The following is an 18,822-nucleotide window of genomic DNA, read 5'->3' as shown; positions in this document are numbered from 1 at the left end:
GAAAATCAGCTAGGTTCACAGCGAGGCTTTGAACCTGACAACGTGCCTGGCGTGCTTTCAAGGCGTTGGTCTGTGCTGGGACCACATCAGCTGGTGTTAGATTTGAGGCTGATGCACATATGCACTGTTCCTGTTTCTGCAGTTTTTAATAGGTTTGGACCAATGTGGCATTTTGTCCTGAAAGGAAACAAGACACCAACAAAAAGAAAAAAAAAAAAAAAAAAAAAAAAAAAAAAAAGGAGAGAAGGAAGACATTGCTTATCAAGCAATAGTCCTTTTTGTAAAATGAGAAGTGAATGATAAAAAGTAGTACTGGGAACTCAGACAAACCTGCATGAAACCGAAAATCCTTGTTCTCTTCAGCCATGAGCCCAGCATATCAGAGGTCAGCACATTTCAGCAACATTATAGACAAGTTCCATCACAGAGAAATTAATAATAGAGTAATACAAAGAATAAAGTCCAAGACTTCAAAAGGAATTGAAAAACCTGTGTTCCAAGTCAGAAACCCATTTCTGGATAACAGGACTGTAAAGGAGATTTTTAAGATTTTCTTCTTTTATTACTCTTCTTCTGTACCTGCACATTCCTCCAAAACACCTGGTCTCAGTCTGGCTGAGGCACGTTGTGCTAGAAGAAGCTCCCAGCCAAATCAGAAATGCAGTTCTTGGTATCTGCAGTCTCGGATGTGCAGAGGCACAAGTGTTTTACAGATCATGTGTAACAGACTGACAACACCTTCCTCTTAGTTTCCTCTTGGTTTGCACATTCCCACCTTGATTCCTTAATAGTGTGGCCCGTTTCACCCAAATTTAGCAGGAGATTTGTGCTTTCTGCTTATGTGGATAAGAGACTTTTGTCTTCTATGTATTTTCAGTCAGCAGCTTCAGATGAGTCATTTACTTATGACAAACTGCAATGCTATTAACAACATTTGATAAAGTATAACAGGAATCATACATCTTCACAGTTCCCAGGCAGGAGGAAAATGAATCCTATTTGCACTTATGGGACAACATGAGGAAGCATCTTATGAGAGTGCACATTACAGGATTGCAAGGCATTGGTGCTATGGCAATATTTCAGTGCAGACTTTTACACTCAGCTTTAATGATGGTGTCAACTCAAGCATCATTGTTAAACAATCTAATCAGGTCTCTTAAACAGCTCATTTTGAGGAAAATTGCAAGTTTCAACGTAGGGACGAGACAAAAAAAAAAAAAAAGCTTAATTGGAAATCTAGAGAATGTGCATTATGAATAAGTTGAAGAAAAGCTATCAATTTTTTGAAAATGTGTATTTTTTTTTTTTTTTTTTTAATATTTCATCTATCATTTACATCTCAGAGCATAACCTGAATTTTTGTGTCTTTGGCTTTCTGGCTGGCAAACACAGGTTCAGCTGACTGCTGGATCTGAAGTCTGGGAGAAATTTCCTTGCAGAATGGTAGTGTGACCTTTGGAGTCTTTTTCTGTCAATTCAGTGGCTGCTCAGCATCATTCTTCAATTGGGGTCAAGAGGCTATAGCCTGGATGACCTGCTGGAGCAATCCTTCTTGGTGTGCAGGAGATGTCTGCTAAAAAAAAAACTCTTTGCTTTTGCTATTACTTTCTTTATGCTTTCTTATTTCAGACATATCTTCTGCAAAGGAGTAGGAAATTTTAGTCTTGAGAAGGATTTGAAAGGTAGAGGTTTCTGTAGTCTTATGTGTTCACTAATCATGCACATCAAGGTCTTGCTGAGATGCTAAAAAGAAAGGTATGGGGCAGGTGGCAGCACTGGAGAAGCCAAAACACCCAGAAGATGGAAAGCAGCTGTGGCCTGTGAGTAAAGGTGAGCCAGAGTAACATGCTATTTATTTCTCGCTGGAAGTAGTCAGAAGTATCATTTTATATTTTGACACACTCCTACACCTGCTGCGAAGTGTAGGTGCCAGGTCCCCTGATACAGTGTCTCAAATTCCTTCAGATGGAAAGACTGAGAGGACTTCAAACCATGCTTTGAAAACTTAGAGAACTGCAAAATTTATACTAATTAGGAAAAAAACAAAAACACAAAGCCTCTCTAGTGGAACCGCATTCTGTGCCTTCCTTCCTTCATAGCATATGTAGAAGTGTTTTTGCTCTTTTATTTAGAGATGTCTGGCTGATTAGACATTTTACTGCACAATATAATAATTATGCAAACACATGTATAGAACTTATGTTTACAATGTCATTTTCTTTTGTAAATGCTCATATTTTTCTTTCATATTCTAAAAACAAAATATTTTGAAAGAAAATTAAGAATGACTTTATAGAAGGAACATAACACCGTTGATCCTTCTAGCAAGATTTTTTAAATCAAAATAAAAAATTGTCTTTATTTTCCACTTTATTGTGTGACAAAACCTTCTCTTTGCTGCTGTCTCAGGAGAACCAGTGTTCATTCGAGTAAGGTTTTACTCCTAGTCTCTCCAGATAAATATATTATAAGAATTCTTAGAATAGACTCTTACTCCCTCAGACAACGACAATATAGTGGGGAAAAATAGCCAGAGAAAATTTGTCAGAAGGGCAATTTTCAGCTAAGGAACATGGTAATATTAATCTGTGCTCTAAAAGTCAAGTGTACTTACTGCTTGCTTATTGTTCTGCATTGCATGTCCTGAGGTTGCTATCAATTTAAGTCCTGTGTTTTTGAAAAACCAAAGGGAAATAAAGTAGGTTTACAAGCATCAGGAATTCAGGGTCATCAAACAGGTAAGTCCAATTATTCCTGCTCTTAGATCTCCTCCCTATGCACATGAACATTTTTCAGAATAAGGACTCTGCTTTAAAACAGACCCAACTAATTTACAACAGAGGAAAAGCAGGTCTTCAGAAAGCTTTCCAGATGACTGTGCCTCATTCCATCTGAATGAGCCATTACAGAAGCCAGTTATTAAAATACCTGTTTGTATTGGTAGTACTTGTTCAGAGTTTGGGACTGTCAACTTCTTGGTACTTCATGAATGCAGAAGAAAAACTGTTTTTAACAAAATAGCTGAAACTTACTGTGGTTCTCTTTGTAGCTTGACTGTTTTAGTAATCTGTGTATTTACCCATGTATGGGTTTTATTGAATGAAGAAAAGCAAACAGTAAGTTAAACACGGCTACACAGGAAGAAAATGTATCCTTCCTTCTCCTTTAATTAAATAATTGATCCAGATGCACCTCCATCCGTCCCCCACCCCCCAGCCACTGTTTCACAAGATCCAGTCTCTCAGGTACACGACAGAACAGTAATATAGCCTTATCCCTAGGAGGGACCAAGTCTGTTTATTCAAACGTTAAACTCATCTATCTCATAAAGCAATGAACTCCTGGACTAAAAATCATTCCTAGAGATCATTTCCTATGTGAAAATATTTGTTAATGCCCAGAGACTTAACCGGGCCAAGCATGGTTATGACCGATTTGGACTAATGCTAGTTTTCAAAGTTGAGAAACATTTTGAGACTAATCCTCACAGTATTTACTCTGCATCTCATAAGACCGTTTACCCTGGGGAAGGCTTAACTGAGCAAGAATTTGTGGAATACTCTGAGAATAATTCTCCTGTTCACACTCTCCTTAATAACGCAGGCAGTGATGCAGAAGAGTAGGATTATTCTAGACAGTTCCCAAGAAAATGCTTGTACATGCTAATGAGGAAAAAAAGAAAGCACTGGTGTTGTTCAGTCTAGAGGCAAGAATCCCGAGGAGGGACATGAGAAGTCTTTAATTATGTAAAAGCATATTGCACAGAACAAAGCATTAAGCCGTTATCCATGTCCACTCAGGGCAGTGTGAAAACAGATAGGCTTAAATTGCAGCAAAGGAGAATTCTTTAGTTATTAATAAATGTTTTCTGCTGTATTTAAGAGCACTTGGGCACTGGCACAATTTGCCCATGGAGGCTGTGGCTCTGCACTGCTGCTTGGAGAGCAGGATGGGCGATGGTTCAGATCTGTGTAATCCCACCGAGAATATGAGGTGCTTTAGGGATTTAAGTCCCTTTCAGTCCCTTATCCTACTAATATCTGACTTTTATGTCTCCTTGTTTTAGTAATATGTTTAGTAGTTAAACGTGATCAGAGATTTAAAGATCCTTAACTCATGTAAGTATTAATTAATGAAGATTTGGGACAATCCTGTGAGGCTACTATTCCCATTTTACAGATGGGGAAGCTAAATAAGGCAGATAAAGTGCTCAGGGTTGCACACAGATGCTGTGCTTTCAATTGAGCCCAGGAGTGCTGACTCCTCTGCTTTTCACATCCTTAGTACCAGACACATTTATTTTCCTGTTACTACCTCTGCAAAATAGTTCCTTACTCACTGTCCAGAAAGGGCTTTCTCCTCCTTAGAGTGATAAAGTAGTGATCTGAAATCTGAGCAGAGCTCACCTCTGAAGGAAAGGAGTAAATGAACCTGATGGGAAGGATAAGGCTAAGCCTACAGGGAAGCAGTGAATAATTTCTTGTGAACTACAGCAAAAGGAAGAAATACAGAAACGACCAGAAAAAAGGAAGTATTGCTGTTAAGTTGGGTGTCTTTTTAAGTACAGTCTTTCTGTGTCTTGGAAGATTTTTATATAGTATATTTTTTAAGAGCATACCAATAATAGTCATAAAATATTAACTTTTAAAAACATTCCTTTTGTATACATCCTCATGTTTTTAACTGCTTATTTTATTTTGTTTCCTTTCTTGGAAGTATTCCCAAGAGGAAAATTGATGTTTTATACCTTCCTGGGAGCAGCCACCTCAGCAGTCAAACAATCATTTTCCACTTGATGCTTCAGCCATGCATAATAGTAACATCAACAATACTGCAAAGGGAATTTTTCCTTTAAATGCCTAGTTTCAGCCTGCTTAAGACTGATTTTTCTCTGTTCATTGGTTTGTCTACCTCCTATAACCCAGCTTCATCACCTCCAGGAAACCTACACCACAAATGTGGATAAAGAGTCTTAAGCTTAATTTTGCCATTTACCAGTTCTGTTAATGCCAAAGTCAGCTTGGGTTACTCTACATGACTGTTCAGTTATCTTAGTAAAACATTTGATTATATTTGATTTACATATTTATATTATAAATATTATATATGATATAAATGTTATAAATACTATTTTTATACATTTTATTATATTTATTATATTACCTTACAGGTGAGGTGGAACAGATTCAAACCCTGAACCTTACAAATTTGTTGAGGACTTTTGGTATTGAAAAACAAAACAAAACAAAACATTCTGCCACAGCAAGTGCCTGTTGACCTCTGTAGACTTAAACTGCTTTGTAAGGTGACTTAGTGGTGACCAGAACTGGAAAATGTTCTTCTACCACACCTGAATCAAGAAAGCAGCTGTGATAAGTATAACATGTATAAAATTTTGGCTGGCTACTAAAGATGGAACATGTAAGTAAAAAATCTAAAATTCCAGAAAAAGCAATTTGCAGTTTCTGAAGGTCTGAGCTGGGACGACATCGTGGCTCTCCCTGCTTTGCTCAGTGCTGCATATTTCTCTTTTGTCCAGATCTGGCTGAAGAGCAGACAAGACAAAGCCGTCTATTCGTTCTTTATAATGTCTTTTTTCCACTTTTCATGATACAGTGATTTCCTCAGCTATGCTAAGTGGCCATCACTTCAAGCGCCCGATTTCTTACATTTTCCAGCAGAGCTGTGAGCAAGGAAGTAGAAAGCCAACAGGAAGAAAAGGCAATGCACAAGGCGTATCACCAACAGCTCGTTTCAGAAGCTCAGTGAGCAGAATCTGTTAATGCAACTGGAAAACTTCTTAGAGGGAAAGAAATAATTTTGATATGCTTTAACTAGCTGTTGGAAGGGAGTGGACTTGAAAAATAAATGGAAAAAAAAATTAAACCTACACTTTTTACAAATATGCAATTTCCCACTGCGGGGAAAAGGCAAGTTCTGCTCCTCTTCTAGGCTGTATGTGAGCTCACCACCTGGATGTCATCTGACCCACACCACCCAGCATCTGCAGCGTAGTGGGGTTGTAACAGGGCCAGGGAGAACAGTATCTCATTCTTCCTAAAGGCTCTGTTATCCTATTTCCTCTAACAGGTCTAGGCTGTCATCTTGCTGCTAAGTTAAAGGTTAATTGGTAAAAAAAAAAGGAGGTGATGTCACTGTCACCGTTTAATGGCAATACACCTAAGCCAGTCCACCTCTGAAGGCAACACCCGCACCAAGCTGCTGTTGTCAGGAGTGCAAATGACAACGATCTGCATTTAAACTGTGCAAAGGTTTTGAAAATTTCACCGATCTTTCCCTGCCCTGGAGAAACAGGCACTATTGTGAGTTCAGATCAATATGTAAAACAAGATTTCTGTTAACCCCTGCCCCGAGATGTGGCGTTCCTCATACCCATGCCTTGTCATTGCTCTCCCGCTTCTCCTGAAGGAAAGCGAAACCCGTTCATTCCCCGTTTAACCTAGACACCTTGGTATGCATTTTTTTTTCCTGTCAGGTAACAAATAATTAGATGGCTTCTTTCGTCTTATCCCTTATACCTCTTAACAAAGTAAGCAAGTCAAAAGGAAGCAGTTGGCACACATACATCTAAACAACCTTTTAACTGCTGAACTCAATGGAATAATTGGACATGCTCTGGCAGCCACGGATCATGATGGAGGGAACATGTACAGCACGGTTTATTCAGAAACTTCTTCATCTAAAACTAAGCAAAAAAAGGCTTTGGTTAGCACAGCACAAACCCAGTTACAAAGAAGACAGCAGCTGCATTGAGCTGAGTGCTATGGTTTTGTCCCCAAATAGCCCTCTTTCATGTGTTGCCATACATTCTCTGACACTAAATTGAATACACAGCTTGAGGGTTAAGTCATACTCGTGTAAAACTGTCTCTGGGATCCCACTGAGACCTTGATGTCATGAAGGACATGGCACTGGGAGATAAACACGAGTTAGTGGGACCTCTGTTCAATTAATCTCCCATATCTGTACCTGAGTATAAAGGGCAGAATGGACCGTCCGATTGAATTTCCTCCATCCTTGCCTCCTCTGACTTGCTGCTCAGCCAAACAAGAAATCAATCCACGTCCTTTATGTACTAAAAGCAAAATTATAGTCATGACGTACATTAAAGCCATAAACTGCCACAACACCTTGAGGATCTCCAACGTAATATTGTGATCCAATGTTATTGGAAGATTAATTTTATTTTATGAAAATAAGAATTAATTATGTTGGATCACTTTGTTAAAGTGATTGCGCTGTGGTTTAGTGGTTGACTGTACTCAAGTATTTGGAACTTAATTTGATATTGTATTCCCTACTACAGCCAGGAATATTACTAGTGGGAGATTTTATGAATAAAGATAAATTTGTAATAAACCATGGTACCTACTTAAAACCTCATTATCCCTATGCTGTTCTTTTTGTGGAAAGCTGCACATCAATTTTGGTGCTTGTTTCAGAAAACGCTGTTTTTTTTTTTTCACCTCTTATTCCCTTTGTACATCCCAGCTGGCATTCTGTAACTCTTGGGGGAGGAGGGATCAGAGACATGCAGTTTTCAAGGAGGAAGGTAAGCACGAGCAGTCAGCGGAGCTTGGTGCAGCTCTTTCTAAGCAGAAGAGGAGAGCAGGAAGCATTCGGCGTGGGGCTGCAGCCCCCAGGCTTGGAGCAGGGCTGGCAGCACAGCCCGCAGCCCCTCGTGCCAGCCCTGCTGGGTGCCACGTCCTGCGGCTGGTGCCTCGGGACCCTCTGCTGTTGGAGAGTTCCCCACTTTTTGGCTGAGGCCTTTTCTTCAGGTCTTTCTGGGGCCCTGTTCCCTCTTTCTGCTGCTCTCCCAGGCACACAGGGCCACTGTCCCCCCAGGGGACACCGCCCACCCAACAGGGTGCTGCAGGGCTCCCTGTGTGCTGGGGGCACTGGGAACACTGGGAGGGCACCCATTTCTCCCATCCTGGGGCCACTGAGCCTGATGTGGAGTAGGATGTAGGAGAGCTGGGAGACTGACTTTGCTAATTTTGAGGTTCTTATCAGATGCTTCTATGTTTCTTTATTGGGGCTTGCTGATTACTGTAGGTCTATCTGTTTGGAGTTAACATTTTTTTTTTAATATGTCTATAAGCCACTAACAAGTTAAAAAATTCTTGATGTACTTCTTGCCCTTGTCAATCACACTGTCAATCTGGTTATTCTCCCAGCACAAGATCTAGTCAAAGCCTGTAAATTCCTCATGCTAAATGTCCTGCTCCAGCTGCATTGTATTGGTTGCAAGAATAGAGGAGGGCAAGCAGAGAGGGATTAGGCTGCAAGGAGACCTGATGGCATACAGGTGTGCATTAAACCCTGCGGTTTGGGTGCAGCCTAGAAATATGGGAGGGTTACACTCAGGTCAGGTCTTTCAGGCCAGGGTTAGGTTTGATGTGATCCAGTGAGAGGAGTTTGGCAGAGAGCGACCTTAGGTGGGCTGTATTTTGGATTAAGGCTTGAACCAGACAGAACTGAAACCACCTTTGGTCTTTCAGCAGTGCTCAGTGATGCTCAGCCCAAGGGAGCTCTGCACAAGGCAGTGTGAGCCAGGTAAGCCTTGGCCGGAGCCCTTTTACCCGAGCATGTCTTCATCTCTGGGAGTCTCGCTGTGTGTTTCAAAGTCATTTTGCTTCTGAAAACAGAGATTAAACATTGTCTGGGCTGCTTTTCTTGATGCTTTGGAAATCATTAGCCTAGAAACAGTGTTAGCTTAAAGTGATTATGGATGTGGAGGTATGGAAGTCTCTCTTAAGCTGATTTCTATCATGACAAAGCTTGGTTCTCTGAAACCCTTTTTCTCTTCAGAACTGTCAGCCCTCATGTATCATGGTAGTACACAGTGTCTAAAAACACCATGGAACTTCTTCATTTTAAGAGAGCCTGTCTAGTAAGCCTGGCATCAAAATTGAATTTTTTTCCTTGTGAGACTGGCAGCTGCCAGAGAACGTGATGTATCAGTCTGATTGTACCTGGAAAATAAGTACTGAAAGGCTCTGCCTCTCATCTCCCTCCTGTGGCTGGTACTTACCAATGCTCTGCTGGAGAGCAGTCCTTGCTGAGCTGAGCAAATGGCACTCCGAGCTGCACCAGGGGCTGCTGGCATCTGGATAGATCGGGATCTTTCTGCTAAATGGAGCTTGAGAGGGCTTTGGAATGATCAGTATATGGGTTGTCATTTATGTGACCTACTTGACCTGGGATGCTCTTACGCAGCATCATGTAAAAACTGATAACAGATGTAGCAAAACTTCCCGCATAGTTGATAAATATGCATGTACTCCTTAGCCACATGGGGCTAGGAGAAATTTTATTCAGCACAAAAAATAAATCTGAAGCTAATTCTTTTGTTGTTAGTATTTTTGTTTTGTTTTTGAAAACTTGGGTTTAGAATTTAAAAAATATCTTTTGGCAGAATAAATACTTCTTTCTTTCCTTTTTTTTTTTTTTTTTCTTTTTTTTTTTTTTTTCTGAACTTGTTTATACCTGGAACACAGATAAAGTCTCTGATTGAATCTGATTTTATTTACATTGGCTTCCCAACAAACAAGTTCCACTGACTTTGAGAAACTGCTGCAGTCGTGGTTCTGGGCACAGTGAGGCTTGCTCTACCTGCTGCTTACAGACTCCTTGCCCTCAGTAGCTGCTTCTCAGTTTACCCTTCCAGTATTTGTGCTTTCATTCCACTTTCACAGCTTTGATGCTTTTTACTGTATTGAATTACACTTGCTTGCCTCTTGTAAAATGTTCTTTAAATATGTTATGCCAGGATTAAGCTGCTGAAATATAAGTATGAAATGTCACCATCAGCTCACTATCAGACAACTGTGGTGGAACACAATGTGCAAAATACTCGAGATCCCTGTCTGCTACTTGAGCAGCAATTTCTGCTGAGGAACTTCTTTGCCCATGAGTGCTCAGCTTTGTGCATTGCAGCTTCTCTGTTCCCTGCCACATCAACTGGTGTAAGGGCTACCTGGGCTGCAGTGGGAGAAGAAGCAGTGGTTACAGTGTCATTGTTCAGTGAGAATACTCTAAGCTCAGGAATAAAATCTTTTCTTCCTTCAGCTGCAAAGGGCTTGCACTTCATCTTATCTTCAAGGCTAATTAAATCGCAAAACAAGAAATTGAGCCAATTGCCATGTATTTAGTGCACTTGTACCTAATGAAAAACCTGAGCCATTGCAAGCAATCTAAAGAGAAACTTTTGAAGAATGATTCTTTCCCCTTCTCCCTGTGATGGGTTATTTTAATACTGGAAGCTTGAGTGCTAAATGCTGAGTGCTGTTGCAGCTCTTATCCAACAGATACCTGACACTGAAGTTCAAACAATGTTCATTTGAACAGGCTGGATTTCAGGAAGACATTGCTATTGACTGTTATCCCTCACAAGTAATGTATTTTAGTTAATGGATAATTTTGCTGGGTATTTGTTTTGAAAAACGTGTTGAATCTTCCAGGAACTTGGAGCACTCCACCTGTTTCTGTTACGGCCCAGTGAAGTCAACTGAAAAATTCTGACTACAGTAATCTCTTGCATGTTTTCTTCTGGGAGGAAGAGGAAGGGCAAGGCAGCTTTCTGAACCTTATCACCAGTACTAAGTGTAGGTGAGGAATAAAAGACAAAGCCCCACAATTTTCATGTAAATTGCTGGTAATTAACAGCATCAAAATGTAGTGCCATGCAAGAAGCAGATACACCCAGCTGATGCCCTGTTGATGGGAATGAGAAGGCGTCACCCTACTGCTGCTCAGGCTAGGAACGTATGTAGACATAGACAATTCCAGGTGCAAGAATTGCTCAGTTTCAGTGCTGCTGAAAAGACCGAAGTGAGAACAATAATGTTGTCAAGCAGTATTATTGTTTAACAAAGCTGAAAATAATTCTTAAAAGGAGGCATTTTATACACAGGAATAGGCACTAATGTCCAATTTCTGAGGCAAGTCTGTGGCTATTCATGAGGCTATGCTGGAACAGTCAAGGGTTTGGTGCTCTGTTTCTGGGGGCTCATTCAAAAAAAAAAAGGGGGGGGGTTGTTGAATTTCAGTCTGTTCATCCACTAATAGGTGTATTTTCATCTTGGGCAGATAAATGATCAGCCTGTTAAGTCAGACAATCTGAAAGATTCTGGCATTTATCAGTATGCAGGAAGCACTCCAGTTACTTAGAAGCACAGTAGTGTTATCTCCCATCTACTCCCCAGGTGTATTTTTGCCTGAAAAGCTCTGTTTTTATCAGTAGCAGTACTGTGTTGTGTCTCTGTGGTTACAGAAGACAGAGGCTGAATCAGAGTAGAGGGAGCACATCTGGGTGCCGTTTGACTGCTGTGCTAGGGATTGTTGCCTATTGACTATGCAGAAGAGCACATTTGTTTGGCTTTTCAGATTGTAACTCAAATTAAAATAGAGTATTCCCATTCAAACTTCCCATAGCAAAGGGGGTCAGTTGCCCCGAATTACTGAGACTACCATAGTTCAGTCCTCTGGCAGCACCTCAGCTTTGTCTGCATCCAGGCTCCTTGGTACCTTTCTGACTTTATTGACAAGGAGGAGCGCAGACCTGTCCTCAGACATAAACAAAACTGTGGCCATGTCTGAAGCAATGGTGTTATCTATACTGCAAATAGAAGCCTAGTGAAGGTGAGGCTGCTCTTAAGTACAAAAAAACTCCTGGAGTAATCTCTACATCATCTCTTCTCCATCCCTCATACCCGTTTGGTTTGTGCTAGAAAAACTTCTGGAGGAATCTAAAACCCTTGGCTGTAACACTCAACTACAAGAGCACTTGAGGCAGCTGTGCTGTGCTGATGGGGCTGGGATTTGGCCGGTGGCTTTATTGCATGTATTTGGTGTTGATTAAATACAAGAGCATCTGATGGTGTTCCAAGGCAGTGGCTGTGTAACCTCCTTTGATTGCTGTCCTTATTATAATGAAGGATAAACTATCAGCTTATAAAACTCAGAAAAAGAAAGCGGTTGGGTCTATGTATGCAAAACCCCTGGAAAAATATTGAATAATATAGATCCTGTAGACTAGGTTAGGCTGTATAGCAATTAAATTTTAGTTTACTGTATCTGAACCAAAAATGATTGTTATAGATTGGAAAAGCGAGCAGTTCTTTATTCTGTTGGCAAAAGGACAGACTAAATCAAACACTCACAAAATGTGCTTTTAAATAGTTTTCATCCAGGACCGTCCTAATTGGAATTACTAGTTAATAAATATCTTTTGAATTTTAAGTGGTGATGGGCAAATATGAATTCAGGATGTATATTAATGAGGAAACTCTTCTTACATGGTTTGAAAGGACAAGCCTGGTTTTGTTTTGTCTTTGCAAGGACAAAGATATGTTCATCTCATGGCTTCATTATGGTTGTGCAAGGTGTGACAGAAGCTTGACCTTTTCATCATTTTGTATTCTCTGTGAATCCCTTAGTTTCTCACTCATTCTCAAGGTATGGGCTTTCAGATACCAGGAAATTAAATGGCCTGCAGTAACTCAGCAGTGAAAAGTCAGAACTGGAATATTTATAACTTGTTTAGCCTGAAGTATACTCCAACCTTACTGAAGACCCAGCACCAGACTGAAGTAATAAGAACTATAATACATTGACATATTAATGAGGAACACTTAGAGAACTGCAACTCTTCCAAGCATCTTAGAATACCTAATTATGAAAAAAGACCAGTGAATGGAAATGTGAGAAGCTGAGATGGGCTTCTGTGAGGAGAAGCAGTAGGAGAGTGGACAAATTTGATCCAGAGTCAAATAACTGGTATGACCCTCTCTGCTCTGATTGGGGGCAGAATGCCTGCTGAAATAAAATGTGACTTGCCTGGGTAAAGACACAAGTCTGCTGGCACTGACATCCAGCTGCTCGATGGATCCAGCTCACCTGCTGCCTTTGCTGTTTGTTAAGGAACAAAATTACTATCTGGTGGTGATGAGTGCCCTGTGGGGTCACAGCATGCAAAAGGGGTGATGGTGCATGGAGCGAGGTTTGGAGCTATGATGGGCTTGGTGCTTTCTTAGAGCTGCTGGGGAGGAGCGATGGGCAGAGCCTTGAGTTCTGGCCTGGGGCACACGTTCTGGGAGAAAGTGAGGTTAGCCCTGCCTTTGCATCCACACAGGCTGCCTACAAAGCCCTGGCATATGTCAGAAGTAGTCTTGCATGTGTTTTAGCACTAAAAGCAGTATCTTACTGATGTTGCTTTGCTGCCTGCCATGGCTTCTCTGTTCCTTTTCTGCTGTCCCCTGGGCAGGTATCCACTCCGGCCTTATTTTGTGCAGAACTCAGCTCAGTCGGCTCTTAGAGGCATGTCTGGCGGAAAGCACTTAGGGCAAGTTTGCCCTGTGTAGAGACTGCAGAACTACAGCATTTCAGGAACTGAAACAATTTGATAAAACAGCTTCTTCTTGCTTGGAGACAAAACTTTTATTGTAGCAAATGGAAATAAAATCAATATACATGGAAATGACCTGCATTTTGGGATCCTGGGTATTGTTGATTTAATACTATTTACTTAACGGCTTGGTAAATGTGTGGTTTGTCTCAATAGATTTTTGAAGAAAAGGGTAATGTTTACTATAAAACAGTATCAAATTCAAGTGAAGGCATCTTAATCAACTCCTATAAAAATTAAATGAGCGATTGAACATGTCATAAGCTGAAGTCATATTTTATCATGCTACTCATTAATGCTGGAGCTTCTTTGGTGATGGCTTCATTAATATTCAGGAGGGTTTTAGTGCAGAAGTGCTCCATCCTTCTTGGGGTTGCTTCCTTCCTTGTCTCCATCCAAAACACTGACCCTGTCCAGTCTCTTAGAAAAAGTAGATTTTTCTAAAGCTTCTGTTTAATGTAAGCGCACATAATGAAATTCAGGATTATGCAGAGATCTTATTATTCTGGGGGCTTCCTGTACCATTTTGCTGTGGAATATAATCAAGCTGCTCATATCTGCAATGTTTGGGAAGAGCTTGGATGAGTCAGTCTAGGATATAACGCCACAGGACCGTGGCCACTTGGCCTGGTTCGGATAATAGAGCCAATTTAAGGAGCATTTGGGCTGGTGAAGAAGGTTATTAAACAGAGGTAGTCTGTTTGAAAGGTGTATCCTTCCTTGGAAGGCTGAGAGCCTCCGTCAGTAGCAGGGTTGGAAGCAGTGGGATTTTAAAGGCGGTGACCTGGGGCTTAGCAGACACCTGAGTGTGTAGGCGTGAAGGTCTCTCAGCCTGGGGCAGGGAGGTCCTTGTGAGGAAGTCCCTGCCCTGTGGAAAGGGTCCTTGTGGCATCTGTGGTCTGGGAACACTCTGAAAAACAACTTCTAAGGGATTGCCAGGAAGAAGGTTTAATTTCTTTCTTAGACTGAGGAGGCAGGTTGGTAGCGCATAACTTCTCGGAGTATGGATGTCTTTCCACTGAACATAAAATAAGACTGAATTATATATTGTTTCATGTATTTATTTTATAAAAGGCAAAAAAGTGTACTGGAAGATCAAGTACCTGTCTTCAGTGAAGAAATCTCTAGTAAGAAATTTGTAGATGAATGTCTTCCTAGGTTCTGTAGCAGTGGTAACAGTGAATGACAAATACAACTTCCAAATGAATACATTTGCCTCCATATTTATTGCAGGCAATCTTGAAATATCCTGAAGCAAAAGAGGCTCATGTTGTGAAAAAGAGACATTAAGGTGACATTGGTAAGCAAAGCAGTGGCTTCCTTATGAAAAGTGTGAAGTGCTGGGGGCAAACCCAAGAACTTCAGTGCAGTGTTTGTGGGAGGGAAACGTGCTGCGAGCATGCTCCAGCAGGCAGCGGGCTACCAGGTGCCCCACTGGGAAGGGGAGAAACCTCTGAGCCCTGCCTTTATTCGTGTTCATGTCGATGAGATTTAGCTCCTCTGGAGAGAACGGTGCTGTCGTTCATTTGCAGTGACATTCATGCAAAGGTGGCTTTCCCAACTAGCTAAACCAATGCTGTTGAGTTCAAGCTTAGAGGTAGTTCTCATTCATGGTTTTTCTCCTTTTCTCTCCCCCTGATATTTCTCAGCTACTCCATGCAATATTTTATCACTGTCTTTTCATCAAGGTTTCTTCTACAGCAATAACTAATTGAGCACATGGCTGTTGGATTTTTTTTTTTTTTTCCAGAGCTGGGTACCTCTAAGAGTTGGATAGCGGGGAAACCTTCCCAGTGAGGATGTGGCTTTATTATAACCAGAGTTCATAGCAGCGCCGAGCAGCTGAGAGCTGTGAGGAGGAGGATGCTGAGAAATGCATGCCAAGTCACTTGATGCTCCTTTCCCAAATGTCTTCTAATTTTAAACACTTAAATAATTGACTATTTATAAATGTTTCAATGGAAAAATCCCCAAGCTCAGTGACAGATGGTCAATCGCACCTTGAATGAGATGATTATTGTAACAGTCAGCACAGATCTCTGAATAATGCCTTTCCCACTGACTCCGGTGTTGCTTATTTGGGTCATGCTGAAAATAGCCTTAGCTAAAAGGTGTATGAAGCATCTGCCAAAGCATGTAATATGTCTCTGTTTCAGCCCTCCTAAGTAAATACACTTGAACATTGAGGTGGCAACGAAGTAGATGAATACAAATGTTTAGAGTCAAATTCTTTTGGCAGGAGTGATGATTTTTTTTTTTTTTTTTTTTTTTTTTTTTTTTTAAATAAACTGTCCCCCCTTGAATCTGCATTTGTTGTTCCTCTTTGGTGGAAAATAAGAGTAACTTGTAGAAGATCTCTACCTCTCATCAAGGAAAACACTCAGCTCCCTCTCCCTTGTCAATAGATAAGAACAAATGATTCTACAGAAGTTAACTTCTGGGGGTTTGTTTTTTAGCATTGTATCGTGAGGTGATGTTGATGGTTCTATTGTCAAGGCAGTAAGCAGAGAGTCATGCATCTTATAGTAAAGAGATGTTAAAGAAATTCATTCACTGTGCCAACATGAATTGTGACTCATTTCAGCCTCCTGAGCTGAGGTTAGCAGTGCTGAATTCCTGCTGTATCCCAATTTCATTTGTAAATCCTCTCTTTTATGCAATTTGCTGAAGCCCTGAAGACAACCTATTCATTAACTCTTTGAAATAGGATATTAAAATGTCAAAGTCAATCATAAAGCTGACAGAATTGCAAAGATAACCATTTCCTTATCAAACACACCCAGAATTAAATGATCTGTGCATCCTCAGATCAATCCTGCTGGTGCCGAGTGTTCTTCACTCCCTCTGTGTGTGGGAGGTTTCTGGTCTCACTGGGCCTGATGGGGTGTGCCAGGGGTTATAAAGGTTGTCCCCCATTCCATGGAAAGATCACATTTGAGCAGGGAGCCCTGCCGTGCACTCGTTTAGACTACCTTGCCATGTCGGTGATACTGAGGGCTCCTTTTGCTACTCCTTATCCTCTGGATTTTCCAAAAGTAGTTGAAGTGGTGAGAATTTTTCACAAAGCAGCTGCATACCTAAAATCCATTTTTCTGAGCACTGTGGAAGAGAAAACTTCCTGCCTTGTAATTTCTCTCCATATTTACGCCTCAGCCCTCACCACCCAGGCAGGCATTGCACAGCTCAGCTCAGTGCAGGGATGTTGACCAAGCTGGGGCAGCCTCTTGCTGTGGGGGTCCCTTTTGTGCTGTCCCATGGCTGGGATCAGGCAGACCCTGCCCCTGGGGCCAGTGCCTCCTGCAGCCCCAGGCACCGCGGCGCTGATGTGCTCCTGCGCTGGAAGCTCTGGTTGGAAGCTCCCCAGTGCTGCTGTCTGATGTCAGCAGCTATTTTTAGTGCTAGCGAGGAGTTCGGAGTGCTGTCTGCATTGTAAATTCAGTCCTTGCCTGGTTTTGTGCACTGCAATGTCCCATGTTACGTGAGTTGGCTTGGGCTACAGTGAAAGCAGGCTCCTGAGCTCCAGGCCTTGAACTGTGAACAAAATTTTCTTTGCACTTGCTGCAGGAAGTGGTTGAACACTTTCCAAGCCTGAAATGAGAAACAAAAGGTAATAGCATCCCTGTTTTCTGAAAAGACAGAGTCATTGTCTGTCAGACTGAAGAGTGCATTGACTGCATCATTTCCCCCTTTTTGTGGTTACTCAGCTGTCTTTGTCAAGGACAATTTTTGAGTGGCTCAGATTTTAATACCCTGCCACATGCTATCCTGTAATTCCTGCTCTTTGGAGAACCTGTGCTAAATTATGCATAAACGCCCATGCACTCTGTGGCAGCCAGCAGTACTATTTTGTTTGCAAAGAAGCTTCTAAGTTCTGTGAATGAAATTTCCGGGGTGAGTACGGGTGGCATTTAACTGGCATTTAACAGGAATTACCTTTACGACCACATCCCAGTCCATAAAAAGGATATAAACCTTTGTCTATTTCTATTAACTTGTGCAGTGAGTGAAATCGGGGAGACAAATTGTATTCAGCAGCTCCAGTTTGTCATGCCCCTCTTTCATCATTTTTGTTTCCTTCTGTGTTTGCCGCTTTACTGCCTCAGCTGAAGTTTCTTTATTGCGACTGGCACGGAGTGGACGGTGTGTGACAGCCATTAGCCGAGTTTCCGAACGAGCGAGTTTTCAGACGGTGGCAGTATAAGACATTAAATAGAGTGGCCTCTTCTGCTGGGAGAGCCGTTCCTCTCCCTCGCACACCTCGGGAGCTGCTGGCAGCCAGCAGTGCTGGGGGAACACCGGGCTGTGGCTGCGGAGAGGCAGCGAGGACTCACGGCTGTGTCGCTGTGCCAGGAGGGGCTTGCAGGGGAAGACAGCTGCAACTCAACCCAGTCCCCTTTCACTCTGCAAAGCAGGAATTTGGGGCTTGCTGTTGCTAGCAGCAGATCGGTACCTGAGTCTGGGTGGGTTGCATGGGCCAGTGTGTGAATCTCTGAGCTGGGATATCAGGAGTTACACAAATCCTCAGATGCATTCCTCACGGTGAGGACACGAGCATACAGATTTCCATCCCTTCTGCAAAGCCCACACGTGGGGTAAGAACAGGTGTTAAGCATCCCAAGCTATGGGTAAGGGCAAGGTCATGTCCATAGCCAGAAAACAGTTTTTAATATACTTAAATTGCAGGATTATTACTGTGTACCCCTGGGGATAAGCCAGGATGCATATTACAGCTTTATTTCTGGGCCCAGTGAGCCAGGGGGACCATCCTGACTCCCAGGCTGCGGAGTCTGGTGCTTTTGCTCTGCACAAAACAAACTCATTCTGCGGGGTGGAACCACTTGGAGCAGAAATGATGCCACTGGTTTAAAAGCTTTGTGCAGAGCTAACACCGAGGTACATCTAGGATTTTTCCTCTGCCAGGCACTAGCTGCCAACAAGGAGTTTCTTTCCCCCTCAGTGAAAACCAACCCAAACCAGGTCTTTTCTCGGTCCAGTTTTCCAAATCACTCTTAAATTCCTTGCTTTCAAGTATTTTGAAGATGTATTTTGTAACTATTCATACATGTTTATCTACAAAATCAGTGTAGCATGCCAGCAGCACAGCTCACAGGCCATGACATGCATATAATGCTGCAGCTGCAAGTCCTTGCCAATGTGGAAACGAGGCCAGGACCGCCAAAGGTGCTGTCCCCAGGTATATGCTGAGTTTTGGGCACCTTTTAAAGCTCTGAAGTTGAACACAACTAACTTTAGTGTTATGGCTATTCCCACTGAAACTGACGGCACGTCTGGAGAGAGGAGAGAATCAGTGTGTGAAAATAATTCCAGGATGGGGAGATAATGGCCCTATTTCTTGCAAAGCCATGGAGCTCCTGGTGTATTGCAGTGAA

At 41.9% G+C, this 18,822-nt stretch overlaps 2 long non-coding RNA genes across 2 annotated transcripts; both read left to right on the top strand.

Moving 5' to 3' along the window:
- The first annotated feature begins 1,779 nt into the window (after positions 1 to 1,779).
- Positions 1,780 to 6,795, top strand: LOC311439765. Its single transcript, XR_014694981.1, has 3 exons — positions 1,780 to 1,833; positions 5,174 to 5,424; positions 5,620 to 6,795. It is a non-coding gene; the product is annotated as an uncharacterized lncRNA (long non-coding RNA).
- Positions 6,796 to 8,416: 1,621 nt separating this feature from the next.
- On the top strand, positions 8,417 to 15,692 carry LOC311440001. Its single transcript, XR_014695146.1, has 3 exons — positions 8,417 to 8,580; positions 14,666 to 14,732; positions 15,183 to 15,692. It is a non-coding gene; the product is annotated as an uncharacterized lncRNA (long non-coding RNA).
- Positions 15,693 to 18,822: the final 3,130 nt, after the last annotated feature.

Source organism: Aythya ferina (assembly GCF_964211825.1).
Source record: "Aythya ferina genome assembly, chromosome: 7".
In the NCBI taxonomy this organism is placed as follows: Eukaryota; Metazoa; Chordata; class Aves; order Anseriformes; family Anatidae; genus Aythya; species Aythya ferina.
Note: the sequence above shows the minus strand (reverse complement) of the source record. Positions and strands in the feature narration are given on the sequence as shown.